The sequence below is a fragment of the Notamacropus eugenii genome, chromosome 6, assembly GCF_028372415.1.
Source record: "Notamacropus eugenii isolate mMacEug1 chromosome 6, mMacEug1.pri_v2, whole genome shotgun sequence".
Classification (NCBI taxonomy): Eukaryota; Metazoa; Chordata; class Mammalia; order Diprotodontia; family Macropodidae; genus Notamacropus; species Notamacropus eugenii.
Window position 1 is genome coordinate 272,378,142 of NC_092877.1, and position 16,610 is coordinate 272,394,751.

The 16,610-nt window shown below is 37.6% G+C and overlaps 1 long non-coding RNA gene across 1 annotated transcript in view; it reads right to left on the bottom strand.

Annotated features, from left to right (window-relative positions):
- Nucleotides 1-7,753: 7,753 nt before the first annotated feature.
- The window catches only part of LOC140509479 (uncharacterized), a 52,750-nt gene continuing 43,893 nt past the window's right edge, over nucleotides 7,754-16,610 (bottom strand). Inside the window, exon 4 of the long non-coding RNA XR_011968776.1 lies at nucleotides 7,754-8,816. This is a non-coding gene — a long non-coding RNA (uncharacterized lncRNA). The remainder of the gene's footprint in view (nucleotides 8,817-16,610) is intronic.

Consider the following 16,610-nt stretch of genomic DNA (forward strand, 5'->3'; position numbering starts at 1 on the left):
CTCCAGTGGATTCAGAAGCCCCAAAATAGAAACCTTTTTCACTTAAATGGGAAGAATCTTGTGAAGAAGAGTTTGAACATGCATGAGATTATTTAAGGAGGCAACACCCTAAGGAGAAGATAGGATCAAAAGTACAGGTAAAAGGTAATTCTTGGTCAAGAATGCAGACAGTTCTTTCCTCTGTGACAGTAAGAAAAAGATAAGAAGATGAGTCTAGATCCACTCCACTTTTCATCTGCTTCTCTACCAAGTATTAACTCAAAGAATAAGATGCCCTTCCCAGAGTAAGCTCACAATATCAAAACGTATTACCACACTTCTAACTTCAGCCTTGATTGAATCCACCTCCCTCTGCCTCCTCTCCCCTCTAATTGGAGGACTGGAAGACAGAGGAGCAAATACTTCCCAAGGTCTTCCTTTATAGAGGGCACAAACTGGACTGTTAATTCAATCCACTTTGCATCTGCTAGTCTGTCTGGTTTTAGCACCACTGAACAAGATGTCTTTACAGAAGTATTCCTTGGTGTCCCAGTCTTACCACCATGTCCAACTCCACTTCCCTGCTTCTTTTGTGTGTATTGTCTTCTGAGGATTGTAAACTCCTTGAGGGCAGAGATTGACTTAAATTAACTGTATCCCCAGCTTTTAGTACTGTGCCTAACACATAGTAGGTGCTTAATGTTTGTTGGATTGGAAATGTTGAGATAGTCTGGGAAATGAAGGAAAACTTGGAGAAAAACTTGATTTGGAGTCAGCAGAATCCTGAGTTCAAATTCTAGCTCTAATACTTACTGGCTAACTATACAACCTAGACCTGTTGTTTAACCTCTCTAACTAAGGCATGGCTTTATCATCTGTAAAATGGATGAATCAATATTAAAATTATGTACATCATAGAGTGTTTTGAGAAAAGTTGTTTGCAAACCTTAAAATACTATATAAAGTGCTATTATTGCTGTTGTCATAGGAAATGAAGTTATCTGCTGGGAGAATGAAAACATTTGGAGCAAGCCTTTAAGGAATAATATTGAGAATGAATAATAATAGAAGGAATGAATTGCTGAACAGTAGGGAAAACCCAGCTGACCTTAGATTGAATGAATTTGTAATAAAATACCACAACATCCACCCCTAGGTCACTGTAAGAACAATCTTCTTATTCAATACACAATGTCCAAGTAAAGTCCTCTCTCATCTTGACTTGAGGCTGACTTCCAAACCCCATGGCTCCTCCCGCATGGACCAACCACCCCCAACTCTTGCCTGGGTTTACATGCAGGCAGCTCTCTGCTCCTGCTCCTTGTCTCAGCTCATGGGAACTGTTCCACTCCAAACTCTTCCTGCTTCTGCCTAAAGCAGACTCCAGGGGCTCCTGCCTGCAGCTTCTGTTTCTAGGAAAACAAAGCTTAAGAGAGCTATAACAGTATTACACATTACCAACACCATCAAGACAGAACTTCTGTCTGAGAAATGAACACAGACCAACAGAGAGGGTTTCTGTCTGAGGAATTAACAGATCAACAGACAGAGCACTGACATCACAATGTTACATTCTGTTAGACTTCCCCACAAGCAAGTTCTCCTAGCCAGCTCAGGCTGACTTCTCTCTCGCAGCTCTGCATCTCTCTCTACTCTCTCTAAGCAATACAATATAGATACTGTTTCCAATCAAAGATTTTTGGTTCAATCAATTACTCTTTATTCAAACAAAGACTTGATTCAAAAAAAGGCAAGACTGAATCAAAGGCACTTGACTGGCTAAAACTCAATCTAAAAAACCCAGCAAAATATCCTACTTTGCTTGCCATTTGCATGCTCCCAGTTTCATTCTCTTGGCTGCAAAATAACAAATCTGATGCTTCCTCAATACTTCAGGCTCCTATTAGTTGAATACAGTTACCAAATACCCTCCCAGATCCTATCTTCCCTATAGATTAAGATCATAGCACTCCAGAGGTGATTTATTAGGGTATGGTGGGATTATCACCTCCCCATGAAAGTAAGCTGTGTCTCCTAATAAAGTCCAAGATAATATCAGGATAGGTGGGTTAGATGGCCTCTAATGTACCCTACAACTCTATGTCTATGATGCTATAACAATATTAATCCCTTCTGAATTTTTTCCTGTTAAATTCAACCATAAGTTCTAGTTTGTCAAGATTCTTTTGAAAACTGACTGACATTCAGTGGGTTAGTTTTTTCACCCAGTTTTGTGTCATTTACAAAATTTTTTGTCTTTTCCTCTCTATAATTGCCTAAGTCACTGATAAAAGATGATTTAAAGGACAGGGTCAGCCACAGATTCCTGGGGCATTTTTCCAAAGACATCCTGGCCTCAATGGTAATAAACCATTAATAGTTATTCTTGAAGTCTAGCCCTTCAACCCATTCCAAGTCTGTCTAAATAAGTAATCACTAAGTCCACATTTCTTTTTCATCTTATCCACAAGAATACTATGATTTTTTAAAAGTATGAACATTTTATTTGTAAAATGAAATTTTTAGCTTTATTAAAAGTAAGACAAAGTCTGAGTGTGGCAGTTAGATCCTTTATTAGTTTAGTAACTATTAAAGAATGTATATAAGAATAGTCTGTCATCACCTATGTTATCATGAATGTGATTATCACTACTTCCTTTTCTAGATGTTTTCCAACCATTGCTTTCATGATCCATTCTAGAATTTTACCTAGAATGAAAGTCAAGCTCACTAGTCCATATTGTAGCCTATACTGTTCTTTTCTTTTTTTTGAAAATTAAGATTTTTCCTCTCCCCTAATCATACGGCAGCTTTCCTGTTGTTTTTTTTTTTTATTTATTTCTTTAACTTTTAACATTCATTTTCACCAAATTTTGGGTTCCAAATTTTCTCCCCTTTTGTCTCCTCCCTCCACCCCAAAACACCAAAGATTCTAATTGCCCCTATCACCAATCTGCCCTCTCTTCTATCATCCCTCCCTTCCCTTGCCCCCATCTTCTCTTTTGTCCTGTAGGGCCAGATAACTTTCTATACCCCTTTACCTGTATTTCCTATTTCCTAGTAGCAAGAACAGTACTTGACAGTTCCTCCTAAAACTTTGAGTTCCAACTTCTCTTCATCCCTCTCTCCCCACCCCTTTCCTTTGGAAGGCAAGCAATTCAATATAGGCCATATCTGTGTAGTTTTGAAAATGACTCCCATAATAATCATGGTATATAAGACTAACTATATTTCCCTCCATCCTATCCTGCCCCCCATTGCTTCTATTCTCTCTTTTGATCCTGTCCCTCCCCAAGAGTGTTGACTTCAAATTGCTCCCTCCTCCCATTGCCCTCCCTTCCATCCTCCCCCCCACCCTGCTTATCCCCTTCTCCCCCACTTTCCTGTATTGTCAGATAGGTTTTCACACCAAAATGAGTGTGCATTCTATTCCTTCTTTAATCAAATGTGATGAGAGTAAACTTCATGTTTTTCTCTCACCTCCCCTCTTTTTCTCTCCACTAAAAAGTCTTTTGCTGCCTCTTTTATGAGAAACAATTTGCCCCATTCCATTTCTCCCTTTCTCTCCCGATTTATTTCTCTCTCACCGCTTAATTTCTTTTTTTAAATATATGATCCCATCCTCTTCAATTCACTCTGTGCTCTCTGTCTCTATGTGTGTGTGTGCAAGTGCGTATGCATGTGTGTGTGTGTGTAATCCCACCCAGTACCCAGATACTGAATAGTTTCAAGAGTTACAAATGTTGTCTTTCCATGTAGGAATGTAAACAGTTCAACTTTAGTAAGTCCCTTATGACTTCTCTTTGCTGTTTACCTTTTCATATTTCTCTTCATTCTTGTGTTTGAAAGTCAAATTTTCTTTTTAGCTCTGGTCTTTTCATCAAGAATGTTTGAAAGTCCCTAATTTCATTGAAAGACCATTTTTTCCCCTGAAGTATTATACTCAGTTTTACTGGATAGGTGATTCTTGGTTTTAGTACTAGTTCTTTTGACTTCTGGAATATCATATTCCACACCCTTCAATCCCTTAATGTAAAAGCTGCTAGATCTTCTGTTATCTTGATTATATTTCCAGAATACTTGAATTGTTTCTTTCTAGCTGCTTGCAATATTTTCTCCTTGACCTGGGAACTCTGGAATTTGGCCACAATGTTCCTAGGAGTTTCTCTTTTTGGATCTCTTTCAGGCGGTGATCTGTGGATTCCTTCAATACTTATTTTGCCCTCTGGTTCTAGAATCTCAAGGCAGTTTTCCTTGATAATTTCATGAAAGATGATGTCTAGGCTCTTTTTTTGATCATGGCTTTCAGGTAGTCCCACAATTTTTAAATTGTGTCTCCTGGATCTATTTTCCAGGTCAGTTGTTTTTCCAATGAGATATTTCACATTATCTTTCATTTTTTCATTCTTTTGGTTTGTTTTGTGATTTCTTGGTTTCTCCTAAAGTCATTAGCCTCCATCTGTTCCATTCTAATTTTGAAAGAACTAATTTCTTCAGTGAGCATTTGAACCTCCTTTTCCATTTGGCTAATTCTGCTTTTGAAAGCATTCTTCTCCTCATTGGCTTTTTGAATCTCTTTTGCCAATTGAGTTAGCCTATTTTTCAAGGTGTTATTTTCTTCAGCATTTTTTTGGGTCTCCTTTAGCAAGGTGTTGACTTGTTTTTCATGCTTTTCTTGCATCTCCCTTATTTCTCTTCCCAGTTTTTCCTCCACCTCTGTAACTTGATTTTCAAAATCCTTTTAGAGCTCTTCCATGGCCTGAGCCCATTGGATGGGCTGGGATACAGAAGCCTTGATTTCTATGTCTTTCACTGATGGTAAGTATTGTTCTTCCTCATCAGAAAGGAAGGGAGGAAATATTTGTGCACCAAGAAAGTAACCTCCTATAGTCTTATTTTTTTTCCCTTTTCTGGGCATTTTCCCAGCCAGGTACTTGACTTCTGAGTTTCCTTTCCACACCCACCTAGCCTCCAGATCTTCCCAGCCAGTGCTTGGGGTCTAAGATTCAAATGCTGCTTCCCAGCCTCAGGGCTTTGGGTGGGGGCAGGGCTGCTATTCAGTGTGAGATTAAGTTCAGGTGCTCGGGTGGGGGCAGGGCACCCCACGGGGCTCAGTTCCCTCAGGAGGTTTATGCAGAGACCTTCAACAATGGATCCAAGCTCCTGCCTGCTTTGCGAGCCCTGGTCTGCTGCCGCCTCAGCTGATGCCTCCCAAGGGGGCCTGAGTTATGGAGGCACCCTGCTCCCCTCTCAGCAAGCCAAAAAGACTCTCTCATGGGCCTTTGGGGCCTGTGGGTAGAGGGACCCACACAGCCACTGGAGATCCCATCCCTGAAGCCTGCTCCAATCTGCTCCTCTTGGTGCTGCATGGCCAAGGCAGGGCTGGGCTCTGCTCCAGGTCCAGTGCACGATGGACCTTTTGCGTCTGTTTTTCAGGTCTCTCTGAAACAGAAATCTTCTCTGCTCTGTTGTTCTGTGGCTTCTGCTGCTCCAGAATTTGTTGGGAGTTCTTCTTTACAGGTATTTTATGGGCTGTGGGTTTGGAGCTAGCATATGTGTATCTTTCTACTCTGCCATCTTGGCTCCTTCCCCCTGTTTTTCTATGAACTTGGAAATATTACTGACAAAGGCTCAAAAATTAAAACTGCCAACTCTTTTAGGATCTAATAATATAGTTAATCTGGAATAATTGAAGGGCAATTAAATATTCTTTTTAAAAATTTCCTTACTTATATTAAATATCAACTGCTTGTTAGAAATGGCTACTGTAATAGTGAATAGAGTGTCGGGTCTGAAGTCAGGAAGATCACAATTCAAGTCCAGGGTTAGACATTTCCTTGTTCTATAATCTTGTGCAAGTCACTTAGCCTCTGTTTGCCTCAGCTTCCATAATAGTAAAATGGAAATAATGATAGAACCTACCTAACAGGATTGTTCTGGGAAATTTATAAGTGATTATCATGGTGACTGGCACACAGCACTATATAAATGTTTGTTCCCTTCTCCTTAGTAATTTTTGTCTTTTCATTTCTAGAATAATAAAAATATTATTTATTCTACTCTATATAGAACTGCATATAGTTCAATATGTTTCAGCTGCTTCTGATTCCATTATGTCAAGGTGAAGCTACTAAACCTCAGTAAAACAGAGCAATATTAGCTAGAAGTATTTGAGTACTTATTTGGATTAAGGAAATACACGATAATCCATAACCCCTGAAACAGTGCATATAGAGTAGAAAATGGGAAAGTCCTTGTTTTTGAGGAAAAGAGAGCACTTGCCATATTTCTTAATAGAGCAAGAGTGTGGTTGTGGTGCCCAGCACCAGATCTTTTGGGCTGAACAGGAATGGGTAGAAGCTAAAAATACTATATGATAACCAAATTAAAATATCAAGGAACCCATGGTGACTCTCACTAAAGATATCGCTGCCTTTTCCCCAACCCAAAAGAAAGTGTTAATTGATAGGTTTTCTGCTAGCCAGTTCCATGCTACTTTGCTGAGTTGAGAGGATCCATTAGTGTTGAGAGGATCCATTAGTGTTACTAAGGATTATTAATAGAACTTATAAGCTCCCTATCAAAAACGGCATCTTAGAAGGAGAGGTTCTCATACAAGAAAAAGAAAAATAATACTAGTATTTTTAAGTCGTAGGAAATATATTGAAAATACTATAAGATAGATCCACATCTTTCAGAGTTAAGAAATACCAAAACAAATTGCAAATATAATCATTATGATGGTATTCCTTGTATATACACTAACCAAATATTTCAGGGATTGAGAAATCCCCTGAAAGAATATGAGTGTTAACTCTCCTTGGAAATGCTGGAAAGCATAAGGTAACCCATCCCTGGAAGAAATTATACATCAAATTAAACACCATTCTTCTAATTCTTGTGATATAGCTTTCTTGTGGGTTAGCTATCTAGAAATCTATACACACAGTAAGATACGAAGTCACTTCTTGAATTAACTGCAGATTCTTAGTGACCTAATCTAATGTAATTTCATAATTTGTAATATTTAGAAGAGAAAAGAAGCTTACATTTTGGCAAACTTGAGTCAAGCATGCTTATTGACAGTAAGTCATCACATGAAGCTCCTAGCACAGACTGGACACACAATTGGCAGTCAGAAAACATTTGATTAATCAATTTATTAATATTAGGGTGAAAAATTATCACTCTGGTGAAAATTCTTGATTATGAAAGCCTTCCTAAAGGATAAAAGAATTATTAATTGGAAAATATAAAAGAAAGAAATATGCTTATTCCACTCAACACCATTCCCCAAAGCTATCATCATGGGTGCTAATCAATCTGCAAAGCAAGACCAATAACCACCAAGGAACTGAGTCTGTTTAAAGAGTGATTAATTCTTTACATAGTGTACTTTCTACATTTAAAACATGCTATTACTGATTGCTTTACTTTACCATTTTTTCCACCTAAAAATCATCAAAATTCCCTTTGAATCAGTTTATTTATTTCATGCCTTTATTGCTGACTGGCACTTTGGAATTTTTAGCTTATGGCATGAGACACTAACTCAAAAGTCTTATCTATCCAAAACATTTTGGATTTGCTTGTTCTGTTCCTTTGTATTTTTTTCTACTTCCTTCAAATTTGTGTCATCAGCAAATTTAACTCCATTCAAAACATACCTCTCACAAGGTCATTTACATTATTCAACAAAACTTTGATAAAGTTTAATTACAAATATGAATTAAGCCCCTCAAAAGCATTTTAAAAAACACTTTAATACTCAATCTTTACTTCATGGATTATTTTAATTGAAAAGAAAAAGCAGTATATAAACAGAAGATAAAATATAAACCCAGATTTTTAAAGTCTTAGAATGGGAGCATTCAGTTGAATCACCTCCAACTTTTACTGCTGAGGCCATTTACACAATAATCAAGTGGTACCAAGAAAGACACCTAGAGATGGAAGTTTACTTCTTTGATGGAGTTATTAGTTCTAAGAAATACAAAGGTGTTGAAATTCACAGCACCCATTAAAGAAACCTCGATAGCATCTTCATAAATGAATTTCAGGACCTTACAGAGGAAGGACTACTGCTGTAACTATTTCACTCAAGGGTAGAGTTTCTAGTATTAGGACACTGAAGTCGCTAATAACACAGTTGGTGCTCATTTCTCCATTCTTCTCTGAGTTCCACTCTTAACTCTCAGTCTTCTTTCTCCACAAGGTCCTGGCAGCATTCTCACTCTGGAAGATGTCTCTGTCACTCTGTCCCAGATGCTTTCTCAACCTAAAAGATCCCTCCACTCCTGAGACCTTCCCACTATGAAAGATCCATCTGTTCCTGGGGTCTCTTCTTCTGATTGGCCAGTTCTTCCCAGATCTTCCATTTTAAGGAAGGGTCCAGACCAGCCATGTTTATGCCCTCATTTCTCTCTGGCCTCTGCTCATAACTCTACTACTTTCTCAAAAATCTCATCTCTCTTTCATCCCACTTCCCTACACATACTTTCGAGCTTCTTTTTATATATTATCTTTCCCCACTAGAATATAAACTCCTTGAGAGCAGGAACTGTCTTTATTTTTGCTTACAGTTGTATTCCCAGTGCTTACTACAAACGCTAGCAGACAGCAAATACTTAATAAATGTTGTTTACTTATATGTCATCAATAGCATTCACTCAGACAGAAGCTCCCTTAAAGTCAGTTTTATCTTACCTTAACTTAAGGTTGAGCTTATAACCCAAGACAGCTACGGTTTCTATTTGGGACTCTTCTTTTACCATATCTCTCCTTGGTGCCATTATGCACTCAAAATGTCACAAAACTTGGCAAGTAATCTTCCTAGTCTGTCATAGAACAGGCACAGACTTAATTTGGTTGAAGAACAAGATATGGTTAGCATGAAAATGATTTACGACTCCATAAGATTACCATACATTAGGCCTGTACAACATACAGTCTGCCACTTGTGGCCTGCCAAAGTGGTCCACAGGCAGTATGTTATACAGGCTTGCCTGAGGATATTAGGCCTCTAAATCACTTCTTGTTAAAAGGTCAGTGAGCCCTATTAGGTAATTCTGAGAACAGCCTTTGGGCCTAAGCATAACCTTAACTGTAACTAAAACCTCTATATTTTTCACAGGTCACCTGAAATGCTTTGGCAAGTCTCAAGTGGCACATGGACCACAGCCCATGGGCTGAATGTTGGGCAGTTCTGCCAAATATCTTCATTCAGTTTCAAGTTAGTATTTTTAAAATCTTTCAAGAAGAATTTATTAATTGTCCACAATTTGCCAAACATTGCACTAGGTATTAGAGATACAAATACAAAGAATGAGGCAATCTCTAGTCACAAGGAAATCGTATTTTAACAGAGTAGAGAACACATACAAATACAGATAAATAATGCCTAAAGGTAAATATAAAAACTATAAAAATAGTTAAATATGAAGTTGTTTGGGAGAGATCAGTTGGAGGGATAGGGATGATGAATGTCTTCAAGAAGAAGATTTTTTTTCTACATATTGAAAAAAGAGTGGGACCATAAATAGCAAAGATGAAGAGGAATATATTTCAGGCCAGTGAAAAGGCTTACTGAGGGGAGAAGCAGTATAGAGTGTGAGGAATAAAGAGAAGGCCATTTTGGCTGCATCATAGAGTGAAGAAAGGAGAGTAATGTTCGTAAGCCAGGAAAGATACTTTAGAGCCAGGTCACGAAAGGCTTTAAAAGTTAAACAGTGTTTATATTTTATTCCTGAGGCAATAGAAAATCACTGGAGATAACTGAATGGTCAAGTCACATTTTCAGATTTGCTTTTAAAGAAAATTATGTTGACATCAGTGGGCAAGATGTAAGGGAATGGGAAAAGATTGAAGACACGGAGACCTAGTGGGAGGTTATTACAATAATTTAGGCAAGAGGTAATGAGTGCCTGAACTAACATGATAGCTTGTATGAACAAAAAGGATGAGCCAGATTTAAGAGATGCTGTTCAAGAAGAAACAATGGCAAATGAATATGTGAAGTGAAAGAAAATGATAAGCTGAAAATAATGCAAGTGTTATAAAATTGTAAACTCTAAGAATGGTGAGACTTCAAGTGAAACACTGAAGTGTAGAAAAGGAAAACGTTTTATGGATGTGTGGGTAGTAGGGGAAGATAAGGAACTCTATTAATGACATGTTGTATTTGAGTTATCTCAGAAATATTCAGTTGGAAATGCCCAGTAAGCAATCTTAACATAAGACTGAAGATCAGGGGAGCAGCCAAGGATTGGTGTGTGTGTGTGTGTGTGTGTGTGTGTGTGTGTGTGTGTGTGTGTGTGCATACAGTCACCATCCACACACAGTTAAATCTTTCTGACTTAATGAGGTTCCTAAGAAAGAGTACAGAAAGAAAACAAGAGAGTCCAAAAGAGAATAGGGGAACACCAATAGTTAGGAAGGATATAGATGATGAGCCAGCAAAGAGACAGAAAAAAACAGTTCAAACAAATAAGAGAACAATTAGTAAAAGAAGGTAGTGGAGCAGTAGATTTTACAAGGTGGATTAAGGAAGACCTGGATTTGAATTCTGCCTCAGTCACAAATTAACTGTGTGATACTAGGAACTTAATTATATTTCAATTTCTCTGAATATAGCAACAAAAAACAACAATAACTACTAGAACTGTAGCATTTTTGAATTTTAATGTACTTTTAAAATATCTAATTTTTTCTCCAAAACAACCCTTTGAGGTAGGCAATATTATTGTGCCAATAGTTACAGATAAGGAAACTGAGATAGATGTTAAGTTATTTTCATAGGGTGCCACAGTTAGTAAGTATCCAAATCAAGATTAGAACTAGGGTTTCCTGATTCCAAGACTAGAACATTATTTATTGTGTTATCAGGTTAATTATCTATAATTCTATGAAATGTGGATAATAAAAGAAACTTCCTCTAAGATTATTGTGAGATTCAAATGAGTTGATGCATGCAAATTCCTTAGAAAGTCATTAAAAACTTAATAATATGGTATATAATATATTTTAATCATGTATTATGTAATAACAGAAAATAATATATTGTTGGGGTTGGAAGCTCAATTCTGTGTGGACAGTCTCGGGCGGGTAAAGGTGGGAACTTCTAAATCTTAGAGCTCTCACGAGACCCCCCCAGGAAATGGCTGGGAATCGAGGTGAACCGAGCTACCTCGTGTATTTCCGCCTCTTCCAGTGAGAAACGTGATGGGAGAGAGATCTCCCCGCCCTCGAGATTGTCCCGGATCTGGGCACACTATTGTTATCTAACAGCACGGTATTTAGATGCAAACTATGCGACTGGAGAGTTAAGTAGGATCAGGGAAGCCGGAAAGCTCTCTTAGCACGTGAGGAGCCAAAGAGGACACAAGGCTGCGCTTTTCCTCTTCTCCTCTCCCCTCCCCCTCTCTCCCCGCTTGTACTTCTACTTCCAATCTCTTATTGTAAGATCTTTGCCTCCTTGGGAGATTCTTCTATCCCTCCTAAGGAAGAATTCCCCTGCACTTGTAACTAGACCCTGAAATAAAGCTCAACCCTTGTTCGACTCTGGAACGTCCTTTCTCTCATACGAGCATCCGGTTTGGCCAACCGAAGACCTCGGGAGATGAGGTAAGAAGACTCGGGTAGCCCACAGGCCTCTAGGCCTGGCAATATATAATAATTGTGTACATAATGTATTTTATGTTAATATATAGATTACTTGATATGTAGGTTAATATATAATAATATATAAAAGCTTTTTCAAAAGCATATATCAAACAGGCTTTGAAGAGGAGCCAAGATAATGGAATGAAGGCAAGAACTCACCTGAACTCTCTCAAATTACCCTCCAAACATACTTAAAATATAACCTCAAAATGAATTCTGAAGTGGCAGAATCAATGAAAGGAAAGGGTGACAAAAATTTCCATTGAAAAACAACTTAGAAGGTCAATAGCAAAAGTCTATCTCACTCAGGTTAGAGTGTAATACAGCCTAACACAAGGGCAGACCTCCCTTAACAAGCCAGCATCAAACCTTAAAGGTGACTGAGGCTACAACTTCTGGAGCTTAGCAAGCATAGAGTAAGAGGGTCAGATAACTGATCAGAAAGAGATTATAGGGGACCCTTTGCTAGCACTGGAAGGAAGCCTCTGTTTCATTGCCCATAAGAATTTCCAGGTCACAGTTCCAGGCAAAGGAAGAGCAATAGTAGAAGTGCAGACCCCAGTTCCAGGGCTGAAAAAAAAAATTCTTCGAGTCACTCAAAGAAAAAACACAGGCTAGGACAGCAGTGACCACACCTCCCAGATCATATCACCTTAGAACAACTAAAAATCTACAGACTCCTAAAATTAGCATTGACAATAGCAGCACAAAGAAACCTGAAGCTTGAAATAATGCCCCCTCCACCCCAGGAGCAGAGCCCGACATGAATTTTAATTTTTGATTTAGACTTGATAATGAGCAAATAACAACAAAAAGAACCTGACCATAAAAACCTAAAAGAACTTGACCATATGGTGACAGGAAAGATTTCAGAAGAAGATAATGAAATCAAAGCAGCTACATGCAAAGCTTGAAAGAAAAATGTGAATTGGTTCCATGCCCAGGAAAAGTTCATAAAGGAGTGTAAAAATCAAAGGCATAGAAGGAAATTTGGGAGGGGGGAAGGAAGAAATGAAAGTGATGCAAGAAAATCATGGAAAAAAGAGTCAAGGAGGTAAAGGAGGATCAAAAATATTAAAGAAAATAACACCTTAAAAATAGAATCAGTCAAAAGGTAAAAGAGGCACAAAAATTCATTTAAGAGAACTCTTTAAAAAAAAGCAGAACTTGCCAAATGGGAAAAAATGGTACATAAGTTAACTGAAAAAAATAAATACACAAAAATTAGAATTGGGCACATGGAAGCTAATAGCTCCAAGAGACATCAAGAAACAAAAAAAATAAGATAAAAATAATGAAAACACAGAAGAAAATGTGACATATCTCAAAAAAAACAACTGATCTGAAAACACACTGAAGAGAGATAATTTAATAATGTTTTGAATATGTGAAAGCATGATCAAAAAAAAGAGCCTAGTCATCATCTTTCAAGAAATTATCAAGGAAAAATGCCCTGATATTCTAGAAACAAAAAGGCAAAACAGAAACTGATAGAATCCACTAATGATCTCTTAACGACATCTAAAACTGAAAAACCCCAAGACTATTATGACCAAATTCTAGAGCTCCCAGGTCAAAGAGAAAATATTGCAAGCAGTCAGAGAGCAGTAATTCAAATATCATAGAGCCCCTGTCAGGATAACACAAGATTTAGCTTCTCTATTAAAGAATTGGAGGACTTAGGATATGAAATTCTAGAGCAGATAGGATTACAAACAAGAATCAACTACCAAGCAAAACTGGGTATAATCTTTCAGGGAACAAAATGGATATTTAATGAAATAGAAGACTTTCCAGAATTCCTGATGAAAGACTAGACCTGAATAGAAAATTTGACTTTTAAATAGGAGACTCAAGAAAAGCCTAAAAGGATAAACGGAAAAGAGAAATCATAAGGGATTCAATAAGGTTAAACTGTTTGCATTCCAATATGAAAAAATGAACCTTTTAGCTCCTAAGAACTTTATTATTTTTAGGGCAGCTAGAAGGAATATACATAGATGCTGCACATGGGTGTGTTGACTGTGACAGGATGATATCCCTGCCCTCCCCAAAAAATTAAGGGGAGAAAAAAGGGATGACATCAGAGAAGAGGGAAGAAGGGTGTAGAATTATCTCACATAAAAGAGGCATGAAAAAGCTTTAACAGTGGTAGCAAAAATGGGGTGGGGGTAAGGGACAGGCAATGTTAGGACTTTTCATTGGAATGGTCTCAAAGAAGTAATTTATATATATATATATATATATATATATATATATATATATATATATATATATATATATTCATTTGATTATAGAAATATATCTTTCCCTACGGGGACATAGGAGAAGAGGAGGATAAGAGATTAATTGGAAATAAAGTCACCACACATTTATTCAATACTTCCTATGTTCTGAGCACTGTGCTAAGTGCTGGGAATATAAATAAACACACACACACACGCATACATACATACACACACACACATAAACCAAACAAACAAATAAACCAGACCTTAATGGCAGCTGGGAGGTTATGTGGGAGAATGATGGACCTGGAGTCAGAAATACCTGAGTTCAAGTCTGGCAGCAGAGATTTCCTGGTTATATGGCTATATGATGATGGTGGGTATGTCACTCAATCTTTATCTACCCCAATTTTCTCAACTATAAAATGGGTATAATCATAGTACCTACCTCTCAGAACTGGGAAGATCAAATGAGAAAATATCAGTAAAGTGCTTAGCACTGTGGTTGCCTTAAAAGGCACTTACTAAATCCTTATTTAAGAAAGAACAAGACCTTAACCTCAAGGAGCTTGCATTCAAAAGAGGCAAAAATATGAAAACAATTCTGTACATATAAGTTACATGCACAGTGCCTGGATTCTTTTTATTGATATGAAAATCCACAACCTGAAATATGTAACAGAAGGAAATTGTTTCTTTCAAAATATCTTTCCCTATAATATTATTCATTTGAAAAAATAAAGAGCATTTTATATAGAAAAATAGAATTCATAGATTAAGAAAAAGTTCTACTCTTATGTATGAACAAACTAGAGAGAAGGCCAGAAATCTGTAATCTTCTTTACCAAAGGACAGATCATCACTTCAGAATATGAAGTTCAGGCCCTTATAGCAAGATTTTCATATTTTACTTCCACTGTCCTTTGAGTTCTTTATATGTTATTACTTTTGCTTCAATAAGATTAAATGTTTGATCAGAAGAGTAATGTCACCTTTTCTCCCATTTCTCCCTCTAGAGTAAAGCTACTGGTCTTCCCAAAACAGCATTTTCAAAGGACAAGAAAATTAATAAGTCTTCTTGAACCCTTCTCTGGTGTTTGATTAATTTAAGGGCAGACCACAACACTCTGTGAAGTGAAATAGGATGGGAAAGTAAGAGAACAGCAATCTAGAGTCTCTACTGAGACTAGAAAAGTCCTGGTCTGGAAAACATATAGTCAAAATGAGTGATTTCTAATATTAAAAACTGTTGCTGGTTCCATTCAAAGGGACTATCATCACATTAAAAAACACAAGTGAACCTTGAAGTTATCAAGCAAAGTTTTGAAGCTTGTAGTCAAATGGAAAGAAGTGGACAATTTTGTGGATAATCTTGAAAACTTCGTCCTGGTTAAATCCAGTTTCTTCAATACTACCCTTGAACTCAGTAGAGTCTTCAAAATAATTTTGCTTGGTTTAAGGGAGGGTTTGTAAGGGGGTAGAGGTGGGGAAAAATCTATCCTCAATATCTTTGGAAAGAATACAATGTAAAATAGCTTTCTTGAGGACTGGAGAGGTAGAATATTCTGATCAGAATGATATGCATCATGGCGGTGCATGCTTCTCTATCCCATAACCTTGAAGTTCTAGATCCCAAATCATACTGAGTCATGTCCCCACAAGTGAAGATACCTATCACCTTTAAGGTTCTAGGGATACTTCTAAGAGGCAATAGGGTTTTCTCTAATGCCATCAGTTTAAGACTTCCCTGTGGATGTTAGTGGATGGATGGCATTATGGGAATGAAAATGGAAATGGATATACAGAATGGAAGGAGGATAAAGACCAGTAGATAGGCTATTGATGAGGAAGAGGAGGGAAGATGGATGAAATAATGAGGATGGATAGATCAGTAGAGGATGAAGAAAAGGAGGGTAAAGATGGATGAATAGATTGATGGATGGATGATACAATGTGATGCTGATGAGGTTAAGTATGGATGGATTGATGGGATAAGGAAGAAAATTGGGAAGATGATGATGAGAATGGGCAGGGACAGATGGCAAGCAAGGAAGGAATGAGGAGAATGAATATAAGGGTAGGATAGTAAAGATGGAGGTGAATGAAAAAATGGATGGAGATGAGAAAGGGTATGAAAATGGTGATAAGAATACCTGCTGATGGAAAGCATGGATGAAATAATAAGGGTTAATAGATGGGAATGAGAATGGAGATGGATGAAAAGCATGGTACAATGAGTACAGAGATGGGAATGGATAAATGGGATGAAGAAGGTGAGGATGAGAATGAGGATAGATGAAAGAATGGATGGGATGATGGAGATGGGGATAAGGATGATAGATAAATATGAGGAGGAGGAGGAGGAGGAGGAGGAGAAGGAGGAGGATGGACATGAGGATGAAATGGGAATCCTGGAAAGAATGAACGGGATGATGAGGGTAGGATGAATGACAGGGATGAGGGGAATGAAGGTAGGATAGACAGAAATGATAAAGAAGTTGAGGGTCAGATAGATAGGAGAGATGTGGAGGATTAGCACGGATATATGGGATGATGAGGATAAGGATAGGGATGTGAATGAATAGATGAATTAATGGAATGAAGATGGTAAGCAAAATTGAAAGCATGGATGGAATGATGAGGAAGAGAATGAAAGGAAAGAAAGGATGAAATTATGTGGAGGGAATTAAGTATGGGGATAGGGAATGAAGATGGGGAATGGGAATAATTCATAATATACGT